Source organism: Crocodylus siamensis, chromosome 2, assembly GCF_052110815.1.
Source record: "Crocodylus siamensis isolate JL-2025a chromosome 2, ASM5211081v1, whole genome shotgun sequence".
NCBI classification, from domain to species: Eukaryota; Metazoa; Chordata; order Crocodylia; family Crocodylidae; genus Crocodylus; species Crocodylus siamensis.
In genome coordinates, this window is record NC_143396.1 from 286,014,357 (window position 1) to 286,027,824 (window position 13,468).

General features: G+C 48.6%; 1 protein-coding gene across 2 annotated transcripts in view; it reads left to right on the forward strand.

The window, feature by feature from the left end:
• The window catches only part of DAAM1 (dishevelled associated activator of morphogenesis 1), a 178,419-nt gene that overhangs the window by 18,857 nt on the left and 146,094 nt on the right, over positions 1-13,468 (forward strand). The window contains exon 1 of one of the 2 annotated variants that reach the window (XM_090034297.1): positions 2,184-2,202. The exons of the other annotated variant lie outside the window; for it this stretch is intronic. The gene's annotated coding sequence lies outside the window, so the exon portion shown is untranslated. Of the gene's footprint in view, positions 1-2,183; positions 2,203-13,468 lie in introns of those variants that run through there. 2 annotated transcript variants of the gene reach the window in all.

A 13,468-nucleotide genomic window follows, 5' to 3' on the forward strand; every position in this document is an offset into this window, starting at 1 on the left:
ATCCTGTGTGACCAGCCCTCACGTTCTCCAAGCATCGACTCAAGGCTTCGCTGCAATAATGTGCGCAGTCCCGAAACCTCTGCGTTTTGGATGGTGCCCCACTTTGAAACCACTTCTTAACCTAGCCTTGTTTCAACTTTGACTTAGACTGAGTGGCTTTGAAAATGCTGTGGGTTATAAGTCTCAGTCCCTGTCTGTAGGCAGTGTTGGTGGTGTGCCCTCGCTAAGGAAAGCCTGGCTGTCATGATGAAATGGCATTCAGTTTGCGCACACAGAGCAAGCCTGTCTTTCTATGTGGCCTTGCCCAGCATCCCCAGCCTTGCCTTCCTGCAAGACCACGCTGGCGGCAAGATGACGAAGGTTGCTCGGTGCAGAGCGAGAACAGATTCCTCTCTATTAGGTGCACGGATTGCTATGAAACATCCGTGTATCGGAGCTGATGTGCGTCCCGTGGCTCTGAAAGGATTAATTATTTAAAGACTAGGCCCCTTGTTCAGACAGCTGGTCTCTTCAGTGTGTAGTTAGGTATGTACTTTTGTAAATAGCCTCCTGTTCATTTTATAGGTACCTGAAATCTTATTTAGGAGCTCGGTTTGAGACACCTGGCTTCCATGTTTCTAGTCTTATAATACAGTACGATCCGTTTTGAAACCCAAGGGCTCTCAGCAGGAACAACCCAGTGACTCAGCTCCCAGTATAGCGGTAGGAACAAGTCTCTGGGCTAGCTCCGAGTGAGGAAATGCAGTGCCCCAGTATGAAATCAAAATGAGACTTGGTGCCCAGCTTGTTCTGCACCTGGCGCAACAATTGCTTGGGCTCGCAGAGTGGAGGAAGGGCCATCAGGATGGCAGAGGTCTGTGCCGTGGCCTCATGCTTTAGCCACGGTTTGGAGAGCTGGGTTTTGTGCATGCCAACTTCTCGGCACTCCTGTAGGAAGGGATTTGCTCAGCCTGGGCAGTGAAGTGGCTTTTCCTTAAGTCAGTTCTTGCGTTGTCTGTACTATTCCTGAAGCTGAATCTGTGCTCAGCGTCCTCGTTAAAGCTTCCCGCTGGTGCTCCCTCCTGCCCCTTTTGTGAGTAACGGCAGGGAATAGCCGTAGTCTGTAGCAGCAGCTGCTGTACTACCCAGAATATCATCAAACCCTGCCCAAGCTGGCCTAGACGTGCCTCTCCCCAGTGATCTTCAGTCACAGCAGGAGACGCGGCTATTGCTCTATAATTGGACTGCTCGCGAGGAAGTGAACTTTGGTTCTCTTGGTTTTTTTTTTTTTTTGCAAGTGCAGCAGTTTATTCTATGAAGTTTGCTTACATGGGCCAAGTCCTTATCTCTACATGCCCGAGTGAGATATGAGAAGGCACACAGTAGACTGAACCAACACATGCTAGGGGAAATTTCTCCTACGGAGGATGCGAGTCAAAGCAGCACCCCCACAATGATTTACATGTAGGGGGTTGCAAAGAGTCTTTCCCTTCCCATGCAGGATGTGTGTGGTGGTGTGGTGGGGGAACCTTTCTCATTTAAACAAATAATTGCTGGGAGCCTTGCTGCAGCGAACTTCCAGTGATGCAATATCCGTTGCTTATCTGTATTGGCAGAAAGCAGGGCAGAGTGGCGCACAGATTCACTGAAGTTTAGGGCTGGAAGGAAGGAGATCATCGGGTCCAGCCTCCCTGCTCCAGGCAGGAAAGACTGATGGGGTCAAATAACCCCAGCAAGGTGTGCCTCCACTCTCCTTTGGAAGATCTCCAGGGTAGGTGCCTGCACCACCCCCTGGAGATATCAAGCGATATCAATTCAAAGATATCGAATGATACAGAATTTACCACATGGGTGTCCAAGCTAATGTTGCCATTTTTTTTTTAAATAGAGTTCAGTTTCATCAAAGGAAAATCACTACAAAGCCATCACAAATTCAACAATCAAGATTAAACAATTAAACGGGTCCCTCTCCCTACTGCCAGTACTGAATATACAAGGTGGTTCACGGTAGACCAGCAAATCTTAACAAACTAAGAAGGAAAACCATGCATCGCATCTTTCAGTCCGTTCTAAATGCGTTCTCAGTTCCAAATTCATAATGTTTAAAACCAAGTCCGTATCTTTCTGAGACCTGAAAGACTAACCGGTTCCAAAAAGCATCCGTTTTCATAGGCGGAGGCCTTACTACGTCAGATGCTCCTCTCTAATCTACACTGACTGCAGGTGAGTTTTAATAATGTCTGGTTGGAGGTATTTTGAGTGGGGTTCTTCAGACCTCAGGTCTAGTAACGAAGGTCAGTTCCCACATCTAAAATCGCCGCTAATTTGAAATGTATCATTTCACACGTCATGATGAGGATGACAAGCGAGGGCTGTATCCCGGAGAGCAGTGACTCTGGACAGGGTTTGAGGGGTTGCAGTGGACAAAACACAGCGCCAGCGCCCAAGGGTAAAAAGGGCTAATTCAATCCTTAGATGTGTGAACAAGGAAAGCAGTGAGTAGAGGCAGGGAATTGATTATGAAACCCCTTGTATCAGACTTTGGTGAGACCAGCCCGGGGACACAGCAGGCCATTCTGGTGTCTGCATATTTAAAAATGATGTTGGCTAATTAGAGAGAGTACAGAAAAGAGGCACAAATGATTTAAGGGCTGGAGAAAATGCCTCGTACTGAGAATTAAAGGCTTCTGGCTGGCTGGCTTCTCAAAGAAAATTGAGAGGCGACTTGATTACAGTGTATGAGACCTTCAGAGAAAGAGAGAGAAGACGAGGTATTAAAAAGCTCTTTAATTTAGCAACAAACCAATGGCTGGAATCTGAAACTGGAAAAATTCACATTAGGAATAAAGCCCAGATCTCTGGCAGTGAGGTGGATTTTAGCCATAGCATGAATAATCCAGGGAAGTTCTCCCTTTCTTGATGCCTTGAAGTCAAGCCTGGATTTTTCTTTGGCTAAAGCACATCCTCCAAATGTATGCAGTTGGGTCAAGACACAGGTGAGTAAGTGAATGCAATGACCTGCGATAGACAGAAAATCAGACCTGATGCGCTAATGGTGTCTCTTGACTTTTAAAACTTTCTGAATATGAATATTGTGCTTCCTATGACGTGGGTATTAAATGCATGTAACATTGGATTGCATTACTGCAGCAGAGGCGTCAGTAGAAGTGTGACAAGACCACCTGGACTGTGTAAAGATGACTAACTTGGTTGGTACATCAGAGAAAGATGCTATCATACATATTTAATTATGCTGCAGGCTTGAAATTTAGAAACTTTCTTACCAGCGTGTGATTAAACAGCACAGTTGGTGAAAAATGTAAACCTCTTTGGTATTGCGTTACCATCTGAGAAGCCCGGGGAAGGACCAGGAGCCCATTGTGCTAGGCACTATATAAAGATGTTTTCCTAGCGATTTCCCAATATTAGCACCTGACTGTAGGGCTTCCAACTCCCTCCTGAATAGGAAGCACTAGGGCTGTCTTTGAAAACTCCCAGCCTTTCCCTTCAAGGGGACTCTGACTTTGCTTCTAAGGCTAAGCACGTGATTGAGTGCTTAATGAATCAGGGCCTCTCTTTCTGACCAACTGTCCCAGTTCAGATAATCTGTCCTCCTGTCCCCCATTCCCTTGCCCATGTTAAACTATCAAGGAGAGGCAGCTGCATAATGAGCCTTGCCAGTGGAGCTGTAGTCAGCAGGTTGTGAAGCGTGCAGCTTTCTGCTGTTCAGCCATCGGTGTCTATTGGCCATGCATCCACACTGGCCATGTGCCTCTGAAATGCTGGTGGAAGGGATCACTTGCAGGAGCCGTGAGCTGAGACTTGGCCTGGCAGCTGCAAGAGCAGCAAAGCTTTTGCTTCACCCCAGCTGCTGGGTGAAGAAAGAGCCTTTAGCACCCTGTAAAAGAAAAACTGGTTCAAAGCAGAGCCTGTGAAGTCAGTGGGACTCGGTACGGGTGCATTTGTTTTCATCCAGCGCATTGTGTGCACACTACTTTTGTTACCAACGGGATTTCATAAGCCCAACTTTATTTCCGCTTGCACGTCACCTGGGGAACACAGGTTGCCAGAAGGAAACACCTGTGCCTCTTCCCATGTGCCAGCACTTCTCCATGTTTGTAACAATGGGCTCTGGCCACTTTGACTTGGTAAACATGGACCAGTCTGCCTTTGCCAACAGCTGGCCGCCCACAGCCATTTCCTGCTCCAAGTCTGCAGTGGAGGGGGAGCTGTGGTATTGGAGATGCACCTTGTGTGTGTGTTATAATCACTGGCCTATTGATTACCCCTGCCCTTGCTGTGTGCAAATGCTGACTTCTGAATGGTGACCGCTGTATGCTGATACGGTGTTGTTTTTAGAATGGGATGCTACATTGGTCTTTGCAGGGGGGACAGTAAAGCAAAATCCACAGGACCACAATGCTGTGTCCTTGGTGTATTGTTGTCTTTCCCTGCTAGTGGCTCAGATCACAGGCAAGAGTCTCTTCAAGGTTGCCTTGCATTAATGAGTAAATTCCATGTTTATAGGTGGGGAAGTTTTCTTCAAAATTGCAGTTGAAAACACTCATCTGAGCACATCTCTCTCTAGTTATCTACTTGCTGAAGAAAGAGGAGGTATCTTTGCTATTCTCTCATCTTATCAAGTGCCAGTTCAGTAAGAGCTGGCTTGTAGAGAGACACGGGTCTCTGTCTCTCTGGGGTGGGGAGGGAGAGAGACATTTAGTATTGAAACTTTCTCTGGAACCACTGCTCTATGAAATGGTTCCTTTGCTCCCTGTCAGGACAGAACTGTCCTTGGAGCATGACTTGATTTACTGGCAGGGCCCTGCACAGAGTTTCTCTTGTCTGTTTTAGCAAGGCCAGGTCACTTTTGGTTAGGGTTGATACATCACGGGAGTGCAGGCACTTTCTTTGTTCTCTTTGTACTGGGTGAGTTGAGAGGGCAGTATGTCTCATTGCAAGCTTTCTTGCACCAGGCAGTAGGAATTTCTTTTTCCTCCATTGCATCTAAAGCAGTTTCTGAACCTCTAACTCAAACTCTGCTGGCTTTTCTTGCAACCAAGAGGTTTTTCCTTGAGACGGTCAGTCTTGCTAGTGTCGCGTAGGAGGGGATCAGAGTTGCCAAATGTCTGCATATTTACAGAAACTCCATTAAAGCAAGCCTAAAAATGCCTGTCAGTAAAATCTGTCAGAAAATTCTGCCGTCCATAAAAACAGGAAGCCAGCAGAGCTTCATTCAAGCTCGGTGGTTGGAAAGAAGCTGCTGGCAACATTGGATACACAGAGCACAGCAGTGCTACCTGGTCTCTGAGCAGAAGGGCAGTACCTTGAAGGGAGCTTTTTCTGGGGCTCGCCAGACTCTCTGTAGCTCCCTGCCCTTGCTCCAAAGCCATGTGTTCTTTCTGCTCCTGTTTCTCCTTTGCCTGTGATTTCACTTGTTTCACAAGTAGCTGACAGTAGCCCTTCGGAGGTCCGTGCTGGGAAAGGGGGAACAGGGCTAGCAGTGAGCAGGCTGGGGGGTAGGGGGGAAGCATGATGCAGGGTGCAGTCGGGGGAGGGGTATAGAGGTCTGGGGATGAGCAAGGGAAACTTGAGGGTACAGGACAAATAATATAAAACCACTGCTACTGTATAGCAGGGGTCCCAATGCAAGACTTTTTGCAGATGGACAGTAAAAAAACCAAAAACCTAACAAACCAAAAAAAACCCAGCGCTTTTTACTGATAACCAAACTTTTTTTTTTACCGACACGTCTTTACTAACACGTTTCACATAATGTAAATGTAACCCTTTTGCCAGACTCTGGACAAATTTGAACCAGGGGACCCTGGACAAATTTAAACTGACATGTGGTTTCACATAATGTAAATGTAACTCTTTTGCTAAACCTTTGGTTCAAATTTAGGGCTTTAATGCCAAACAGTAAAATAAATAAATAAATAAGTATTTTGTTGTTAGTAAAAAGTTTCCTGGACCCTGTGGATGCAAAGCATGATGGTTCCAGAGGCTGCTTACAAAGACAGGTACAGAAATCGTTTGGTTTTTACATTTTGGTAAGGATTTCCACCAGGAGTTGCCAGCCACAGGTTCCCTGGCATCGGTGGAAATAATAGCAGTTGGTAACAACGAATCGGTATTTGCATCCCTAGTTAAGTACCTGTCTAAACTCCCCTAATGTTGTTGTTTAAATGGTTAACTGATACCATGCATCTCCTGGGGACTAGCCCCTGCCTGTACTCGCTTGTTCTCCGGGTGCAGGAGTAGGCTGGGACAGCCTCTTGCCTGCTGCTGCTGATGACACGTGGCTGCCCAGGGGCCAGGGCTGGGGCCAGCTGCAGTCGTGCTCCCTGCCACGGTCCCCATGAAGCTGCAGGCAACAGCAGCAGGCTGGGAAAGCTCCTTGGCAGGGCAGGAGGGAGGAGCAAGGAGGAGGGAAAGGGGTGGCGGGGGACGACTAGTACCTATAGTACTAGTACCTATAGCTAGTCTGCTCCTTCCTTTCCAGTGCGCCAGTCGCCCCTTGCCTGCTGCTGCTGCCCACAGCTTCATGCAGCTGTGTTGTCTGGCAGGGCTAGCTGCATCTCCTTCCCTCTCCACCCTGGGGACCGGCTCCCAGCAGCAGCTGTGTCCGAGCAGGTCTGCGTGTGGCCCCCGGGTCCCTGTGCTGCTCTAGGCAGGCGGCTGTGGTCCTTTCCCCAGGGCAGGGTAGAGTGGGACAGGTGCTGGTTCAGGGTTTGCAGCCCTCAGCCAGAACTAGGCCTGTGTTATCGGTTAACCGTTTAACTGATGTAAGTAGAGGAGATTAAATGGATCATTTTTAAAACTATATTTACATCCCTAGTTTTCTGTCCACTGGGAAATACATTGGTGCCAACTGCAGTTCCTAGGGGCTTTGTATTTCCACACAAGAAATGTGCTCCAGCGTTTGATCCCTAGTGGCTGCAACTAGGACACATCCCTTGGCTAGATGCTGCCTGAACTAGAAGCCTGTTGTTAATGGGGGTAGGTCTGGGTGGTTTCCTTCCTCTGCCCTGCAGGATGTTTCCCAAAGCCACGTTTCAGCACAGAAGGGCCTACACTGTCATCTCTCACCCCAGAGCACTCCACCTGGAGACAGTGGAGGCATCTGGGCTGGTAGAGAGAAATCAGCAGGGCCCCATTATCTCCACTGCTTGTTGTTTAAAGGTTAAATGTGGCAGTCGTCCGATCCTGGACTGTGAGCTTGGATACTCGAACAGCGTTGGGTTGCATTGGTTGGATCTTGTCAGGGAGCTCAGCGCTGCTGGTTGAAGTTCTGCCCCTCAGGAGCAGAGGAGAGGCTGCCGAGATGTAGTTTAGACTGTATCTGAGAAATGCCTCTTCAAAGTGGATCTGACCAAATGCCTCATTGTGCATGCCCCAACTGCACGAGGAGATGTGACCACCAACTATCTTTGCCTGCCAGCCTGTGTCCTCATGGCCAAGTGGGTGGTTACTATCCTGAATACAAATTGAACCTGGGCTCTACCTTCTCACTCTTAGCTTGGGTTGAAAGCACCACCAAACCTGAGCAACAGGATCTGTGCGTGCAAGTGAGGAGCAACAGCAGGCGACATCTGCAGAAACAGCTGAAGGAACCAAACTAAATGGGCAAAACAAAGCCACGGGTTTTAGGTCCGAGTCAAAACACTGGAAGCATCCAGAGTAGTTGAATCTGAATAACAAGCCGTTGGATTATTATATTCAGAGCATCTGCCTTTGTGGGTCCTCTGCTGCTCATAGAAGCCTGATAAATGGAGCCTTGTGTCAAGACCCGTTCAGTTGATCCTGCAGTGACATTTAGCCCGTGCATTTATTGGGGTGTATTGCTAGCTGTTACTAAACATTACTACAGCTGCATCGGAAGGGTTCTTCCCAAGCCGTCCTCCATCCCACAGGGTTTGTTTCCTTCAGCTGGTGGCTCTGCGTGACCTTCCAGACAGCTGGTTTAGTTTGGGTGGTTGGGGGGTTTTTTTGTGGGGGCCGGGTGCAGAATTTTTTGGTGGCATTTCTGTCCCAAAGGCGGCTCCTCTTCCAAGCTCATGTTTTGCTGTTTGCAGCCTGTTATCTGGTGGCTTCTCTCCCCCTTATTCCCTCACTTTCCCACTTGGGATCAATCGCTGTTTAGCTGAAGCATGCAGCCAAGCACATCGTTTGAACATTGGCAAGCGTTGCTTTATACTCTAGTGATTGTTAGACTATTTAGGCTCAAGGCTCCCTCCGTAAGTTGTGTTAATTAACGGCACCCCATTTCAAAACTGAATGCATTTGTTACAGTGCTTACCTCCATGCAGAGGGGCTGGGTAGCAAGGACCAGGGAGTAAGAGCCTGAGCCTGCCCTTATTTGCTCATCTCCTCTCGCCTCGCCTCCTGCACTGTGGGATTGACCCATGATCCAACCCGGCCAGGGGCCGGTTCACCGTTAATGGGTTCCTGGCCAGGCTGGGGCAATCGGAGCCCGGCAGTTCTTCCAGGGGTGTGGGCGGGCAGCTGTGGCTCCCACTGCTGCATGCGCCACTGGGGAAGGGGAGCACGTTCCTCACCAGCTCCCCCGTGCTGCGCCCCCGGACGAGCTGCTAGGCTGTGATCGCCCCATGTCCCGGCTGGGTCGCGGGGCAATTGGAGCCTGGCAGCTCATCCGGGAGGGTGGGGGATGAGGGCCTGTGGCCCAACCCCTGATCTTTGCACGGGACGAGGGCGGGCGGGATCTGCACTCTGCCTGCTCCCTGCCTCCGTGCCTCGCTGCAGCCTTTGAAAGCTGTGCCATGTGCCTGGCCTGCCCAGCGGTGGGACGCACATGGCGCTGGACCGCTTTCAAAGGCTGCAGCAAGGCAGGGAGGCAGAGCGCACGGACCGAAGCGGGGCACTCACGGATCACTACACCTTAGGGGGAACATCGCTTGATGCGTGGGACTTGAGATCCAGGCTTACCTCACGTGGCATCATAGATGGCTGCTGCTGGGTCAGTAACACAGCCCTCATTTTGTCTTACCCTGTTTGTCTGAATGAAGTAACTTCCAAAGGCATTTTCCATGAATCAATAAATTCATCCTACGCTCATGCCTCAGAGGCTTAGTTGCTCTACATATTCCACGCAGTGCGTCTCTGCTCTGTGTTGTGCTGCAGAGTCCTAGGGAGAGAAGTTACTCTCCAAGGATGCAAGGCACGGTTTTGACATTTCTCTGTCCCTCTTGAAGCTGCGTTTTGGAATTTGGAGGAAGGGGATTGAATTGCAGATACGTAGCTAATTTTTCTAGGTATGCATATGGAACTTGAGGAATTCATTCGTGTGCCAAGTGGTTCCTGGATGTTATAGACTGAGGAACTGAACCCAAGAATAGGGGTATGAATAACACCATTAGGAAGGCTCAGTTACTTGTAACTTCAATATTTCATCACGGTGTTTCCTGTCAAGAGCAATTTAAAAATTCTTATTAGTGTCCCTCATCCCTCCCTAATGCTGCTTTTGCAAGCTACAGAACATGCATCTTTATAAAACACCCGGCATATGTATTTAGGATACACTGTACAGAAGTGGCCTATGACAGACCGGCCCTGAAGCACAGAGAGCATAAGCCACAGCTACCCCTTTCGGGGAAGCTTTGCAATAAAGGTCTCTTCGTGGCTCTGCAAGATCAGAGCTTCATCTGCAGACTTGGCCAGGAGAACGCAGGTTGGACTATGCCATTAGCATGTGTCCTCTTATTTTATATCTAACGGCAGGTTTGCACCCCACATTCTGGCACCGGCCTTCTTTGGCTCTCTCTGTTTTAAAGCTTATGTGGTTTAAACTTCTCTCTGTCCTATGAGAAGTAGTTGAACTGTGGAAAGAAATCCAAAATGGCAGAGAAGAGAAATCCAAAATAGCGTGTGCCCACATCCTTGCATGTTAGAAGTGATTAGTGCCAGTGCAGTGCTCTTGCGTCTCCAGCTCTGGCCCAGAATACAGTTTCTCTTGCAGGGCATGATGCAACGTGCACTGAAATCAACTGACAGCTTTCCCTGCTGCCAGTGGGCTTGGGTCACATCCTTGACTGCTGAAGGACTGTGCTTCCGTATAGATTGGCTGGGGCCTCTTTAATTTGTGCATCTATTTTCTCTGTGCATACTCATCACAGGCTCATTTTTATGTGCTCTGGCTGACATGCAGGTCCTTCTCTGAGGCTGGTTACAGGGTAGCTAGTCACCACACTGCTCTCCATCACACGAGACAGGAGAGTGGAACTCAAGACAAGGCCGAAAGCACTGATGCACGGCAAACGAGCAGTGATATGAAGTTGTCACTTTGAGTTGCAAGCGTGATTGTCTGCGGTGCTCTTTCTCGGGAGTTTTCCTTCCCCTCCAAGTACTGACTGGTTCAGGTTAAAAAGACAGGTTACGTAAAGCAAGGTATGAACAGGGTTGGGCGTTTAACTACAGTGGCTCCCTCTCATGCGCGGAATTGAACAGATCCATTACAGAGGTTGGGGCTGAGACTTCAATGCTTTGTTGCTAATAGTAACACACTAGCACGGTGGTATTTGCTGGGATAGGGGTGAAGATGGAGGGGCAGAAAAGGGGGGCACTTGCTCGTCCTCTGAGACCAACAAAGGAGAGTGGTGTCTGATGAACGTACCTCTCCATGCACTGCCTAGTGTAAAGGATCCTGCAGGGGCTACTTGTAATACAGTTAAGAAATGAGACCCTCTGTTTTCTGTGATCACAAGAGAGGGTTGGGCTATGGCGGGACCTCCTAATCCCCCCTGCTTCCTCTTCCACAAAGCCTTGGAGCATCCTTGCATGTGGACCTCAGCTACTCTTATCCTCTGTAGCTTCAGCTTGTATCGGAGGAGAAAATGTGCTGCGTCCTCTGTCCTGAACATCTTTGTTGTGTCCTTCCTTGATTTCTTTTTCACTTAAAATCTTTAAAAGTATGCGACTACTCACTATAGAGGGCAAAAGAAATCCTAGTCTGATTGCAGCAAAGGGCTTGTATTATGGGATTAGAAACATGGCCAGACGGTTGAGTCACGCAATTCTAAGTCGATACGCTAGATTTTTTGTTGAGGTCTAATTTTAACAATAATAGGCAGAAAGGCTTCGGGGTATGGTAGACTTCTCATACCATGTGAAGCCTGAAAACCAAAAAGCCTGTTTCAGAAAAGCTATGACTCTTCCTTCCTCCCCGCCATGTGTCAGACAGCACACGCAAACATCACCTTTGCTCCTGGCGATCGTCCAGCTAAGTCAGGTATTTGAGTTCCTGGATTTAATCGTAATAATTAGCGATGGTCTGTTTTGTTTTTGCTCTGGAGTTTCCAAAGGGCACATCTATCTGTCAGCGGGCTGTGTCGGCTTCGCTTAATCATGTAGGGCAGCAGCTGATTTCCTCAGGTTGTCTGTCCCGCTGCTTACGTAAGTAGGAAAAAAATGGAGCAGATTCTGTTGGGGAGTCGCAAAGGAGTAATCTAGAGTAACTCCTCCTTCGGCTTCGCAAGAGCTCTTCCTGATTTACCCCAGCAGCAGTGAGGGCAGAGTCGTGCTCCAGCTTGTTTATATATAACACCAGCTCTTAAAGATCAGAGGACTGTATGTGTCTGAGCCTTGCCTTTGTGAGCTGAGCAATATGTAATGGAGCTCCTTGGAGTCAAATCTTGCTATACTCTGCTGGGCTGTTTTTCAGTTTAATTTGTGCATTTGACTTAACTGTGTACGCAGTGTGCGTGCATGTGTGGGTGTCGCTATTCACACACAGCAACAAGGAAGAAATGAAAAATAATGCTGGGAAACAGGAAAATGTGAACGGGGAAAAGCACTGCAGGAGGCAGGTGTGGTACTGACTGCTTTTGAGCAGCCTGATTGATTAAAATAACAAGACAGTGTCATTCGAACGTTGTGGCCCAAAGAGCGGTTGACTGCATCTGCTCCCGTGTTGTCCTGACAGGAAGGGAAACCATTTGGAAGGAAGTGTGACTAAATCGTTTGTGGAAAATGCACAGAATTCGTCCCTTGCTTTTCTGTTTCTTTTGTTCGCTAGAGCTAAAACGGGGGGTGATTTGGCTCCTGCGGTTGTGAGGTGCTTGCAGGCATTGGTCCTGTGTGTTGCTGGCTGCTGTTCGTAGTGTCTGGGATGCTGTATCACCAGCAGGGCTGGAGGGCTCGCTCTGCTTGATGGTATTTATACACTCCTGGAGTTTTGAGGGTAGCAGGAACTGGCACAAACTGATCTCCTATAAAGTGCAGGGCATAATTTTTTATTCCCCCTCCCCGCAATTATTATTACTGAGCTGTCTAGACCTCAGTAATTTGTATGCTAATTCATACTAGCCATCATGCAGAAATGCATACCTGCCCCTGTGGTCAACACACCCCCATATCCAGAGGGCCAGCACAAGGGCTGGGTAAGGCGAGCGGGATCACATGAAGCTGTGTGAGGCCTCTGCGTGGGTGATTTCTATCTACAGATTACACAGGGTAATCTCTTCTTGACAACCTGAGCCGCACTGTGCTTGCCCTAAAGCAGGCAGACTGATGAGAAATCCATCTCAACGTCAGAAATGAGGGTGAGATCCCTATGCGGTGCCTGCACTGAAACCTGTGAGGCGGCTGGATCCCAGGTAAAGGACTGGAATGGGCCTCAGGGGGCCACATCTAGTCCAGCCCCTGCTCCAGGCAGGATCACTTCTGACTCGGCTGTCTCAGCCAAGTTTTTTTTTTTTTTTTTTAACCTGCTTTAAAGCTTCCAAGGACAGAAACTTTACATCCTGCCTGGGTCATCGATTCCAGTGTTTGCCCACTCTCATAGTAAGAAAGTTGGTCCTGTTAGAAACATCTTCCTACTACTTTTAAGTTCTGTTTTGGCACAGTGCTTCATTCACTCGGGTCCTGCCTGGCCTATGGCTAGAGCTCCAAAGTACTCCAGTAGTGGCAGTAATTCATATTGGAACGGATCAGTTTTGGTTTCTTCCTTGGGGCCAAATCTATCTTGCAATCACAGAAGATTAGGGTTGGACGGGATGTCAGGAGGTCATGTAGTTGAACCTCCTCCTCGTAGCAAGACTTGTCCCTAACTAGATCGTTATAGCCAGGGCTTTGTCAGTCTGGGCCCTCCAAGGATGGAGATTTCACCACCTCTCTAGGTAACCTGTTCCAGTGCTTTAGTACCCTCCTAGTGAGAGAGTTTTTCCAACTATCCAACTCGAACCTCCCTTGTTGCAACTTGAGACCCTATTTTCTTGTTCTGTCATCTGCCGCCACTGAGAACAGTCCAGCTCCATCCTCTTTCAAACTCCCCTTCAGGTAGTTGAAAGCTGCTATCAAATCCCCTCTCAGTCTTCTCCAGACTGACTAAGCCCAGCTCCCTCAGCCTCTCCTCATAACTCATGTCCCCCAGCCCCACAAACATTTTCATTGCTCTCTGCTGGGCCCTCCAGCTTTCCCGCATCCTTTCTGTAGTGAGGGGCCCGGAACTGGACAGAGTGCTCCAGATGTG